The sequence below is a fragment of the Octopus bimaculoides genome, chromosome 30, assembly GCF_001194135.2.
Source record: "Octopus bimaculoides isolate UCB-OBI-ISO-001 chromosome 30, ASM119413v2, whole genome shotgun sequence".
NCBI lineage: Eukaryota > Metazoa > Mollusca > Cephalopoda > Octopoda > Octopodidae > Octopus > Octopus bimaculoides.
In genome coordinates, this window is record NC_069010.1 from 6,488,211 (window position 1) to 6,490,943 (window position 2,733).

General features: G+C 38.3%; 1 protein-coding gene across 2 annotated transcripts in view; it reads right to left on the reverse strand.

Moving 5' to 3' along the window:
• LOC106877143 (uncharacterized) overlaps window positions 1–2,733 on the reverse strand; it is an 18,512-nt gene that overhangs the window by 6,509 nt on the left and 9,270 nt on the right. Inside the window, exon 1 of one of the 2 annotated variants that reach the window (XM_052978170.1) lies at window positions 377–505. The exons of the other annotated variant lie outside the window; for it this stretch is intronic. The gene's annotated coding sequence lies outside the window, so the exon portion shown is untranslated. Of the gene's footprint in view, window positions 1–376; window positions 506–2,733 lie in introns of those variants that run through there. 2 annotated transcript variants of the gene reach the window in all.

Genomic DNA, 2,733 nt, shown 5'->3' on the forward strand with positions numbered 1-2,733 from the left:
TATACATATATTTGTACGTATATATACATATACATGTACGTATATGTATGTATATGTATGTATATATACATATATATATGTACATATAAACATATTTATATATGTATATATGTATATGTATATATATATATATATATTAGACAGAAAAGTTGTGAAGATGCAGCCACGGTTCAAGTCCCATGGATGTCTGTTGACAACTTTTTTTCTGTCTTATAAGGGTAATAATAGCCAATCTTTCTGCTGTTTTGACAGCTATACTGTATTCAAAAAATTACTTACTTGTCCATACAATATAACACACACACACACACACAAGTATATATAAACAGATTTTAGAAATATAAGTAGGAAAAAAGAAACTGAAGAGCAAACTTACTTTATGTCTTGACAACAGGTGTCTCTAAAAAACACTATGGAAAATCTGAGAATATGTGTCAAATGGTATGTGACGCAAGTGGGGGTGTGAAAATGTGTCGAACTGGAAAGGCAAGGCCGTAAACTATTACGTCACTTTACCAAAATAGAAAAAGGACTGGTTCTGGTTCTGGTTTATTCAGCTGGTTGTTTTTTTATTATTGTTGTGGATGTGAATATATATTTGTGGAAGTGCATGGCTCAGTGTTTAGTGCATCAGGCTAACAATCATGAGGTAGTGAGTTCGATTCCTGCACCGGGCTGTGAGTTGTGTTCTTGAGCAAGGCATTTTATATCACGTTGCTCCAGTTCACTCAGCTGTAGAAATGAGTTACAATGTCACTGGTGCCAAGTTGTATCGGTCTGCCTTTCCCTTGGATAATATCAGTGGCATGGAGAGGGGGAGGTTGGTATGCATGGACAACTGCTGGTCTTCCATAAACAACCTTGCCCGAACATGTACCTCGAGGGTACTTGCCCAAGATTCCGTGCAGTGGGACTGAAACCAGAGTCGTGTGGTTGGGAAGCAAGCTTCTTACAACACACACACACACACACATATATATATATATATATATATATATATATATATATACATCTACGCAATAAACTTCATTCAGTTTCCATGTACCAAATCCACTCACAAGACTTTGATTGGCACAAAGCTATAGTAGAAGACACTTGCACAATGTGCCATGCAGTGGGACTGAACCCAGAACCATATGGTTGGAAATCAAACATCTTACTAAACAGCCATGCCTGTCCTTTGTCCAACATCAAAACAAAGAAGAATTCACAGTTATAAAGATGGGAGCACGGGGTGGGGAGATATAGAGAGAGTCTTTTTTGTGGAGTAAAGTTGAAAACCCAGTTTGCCAAACTGTTACCTGAACAAATCCCACACCACTACACTGGACTCCTTTGTTCTCCGCTGAATTCAAAACACTGTATCAAAAATAACAACAAAAAAAAACTACTGCCATATATCGTTGACATCCACCACCTAACTGTCAAGGACAGTCAACGAAAATTCTTGTTTCTTTAGAAAAGAAAAAATTACACCTTATTCTTCTATTTCTATTGTTTTCTGTTGTGACTGAGAATATCTATTCTATTTTTAGTCTTTTATAACCCTTATTTTGTTTTGACACCTTAATTTCTCACCAAAAGACACAACACTTATTGTATGCGCACCTTTTCATTATCATGGAAATCTTTTTGCCAATACCTTGGCTTTCATAATCCTCATACAACCACCCATTAACCACCCTCCAGTGTACCTTCCACACCATACAAACGCTCTTTATTTACCTGTGGCTTAGTGGGTAGCATAGTTGGCTCACAATCATAAGGTCCTGAGTTTGATTCCCAGCGGCGTGTTCCATTCTTGTGCGAGACACTTTATTTCACATTGCCCTGGTTCACTCAGCCAGCAAAAAGGAGTTGTACTCACAGTTCATTTGACCAGCCTTGTCACATTTGATGCTTGACACTGAAGCTCCCTGAGAACTACATTAAGGGGACCGGTATCTGTGGAGTACTCAGCCACTTGCATTTTAATTTCATGAGATCACACTTGTTATTACATGAGATCACGATTGTTATTACATGAGATCACACTTGTTATTACGATATACATTCCTTAACTGAGAGTTAGTAATCGTTACGATTCTTCCCCCATTCTCTCTTGCTTTCTTCATGCATTCCTTTTTTTTTTCCTCCCCTTTGACCAAAAATATTTCCCCACCCTCTTCCCTCCACATTATCTTTTTTTTTTTGGCGAATACCACTCCCCTTGATAATTTCCGTGATTCAGCCAAAATAGCCGTATCGAATACTACCAGTCAAATGGCCTTGCTTAAATTACTCATTTTTCCTTTTTCCTTCTTCTATTCCTAAGTTCTCTCTACATTTATATTCTCCACTCCTACTGCACTCTCTGCACATTCTGATCGAATCTTCCATGCATTAACATGTACCTCCTCGCAACACTGTAAGCTTTCATTTAATCAAGATACTCTTGGCATGAAGAGTAGCCTCTGGTATACACCCCAATTTGGATATTTACCACTTCCAAGGTTCTGTTCGCTATGAAACATATGTAGCTCAGATCCCATTGACTGTTCATTAGCTCTTATATATACGTACATATCCCCATATATATCTATATACGTGATGCTAATATACATTTTTGTGCGGGTGGCACATAAAAGACACCATTTCGAGCGTGGCCGTTTTCGTGCGGGTGACACGTAAAAGCACCCACTACACTCTCTGAGTGGTTGGCGTTAGGAAGGGCATCCGGCTGTAGAAACTCTG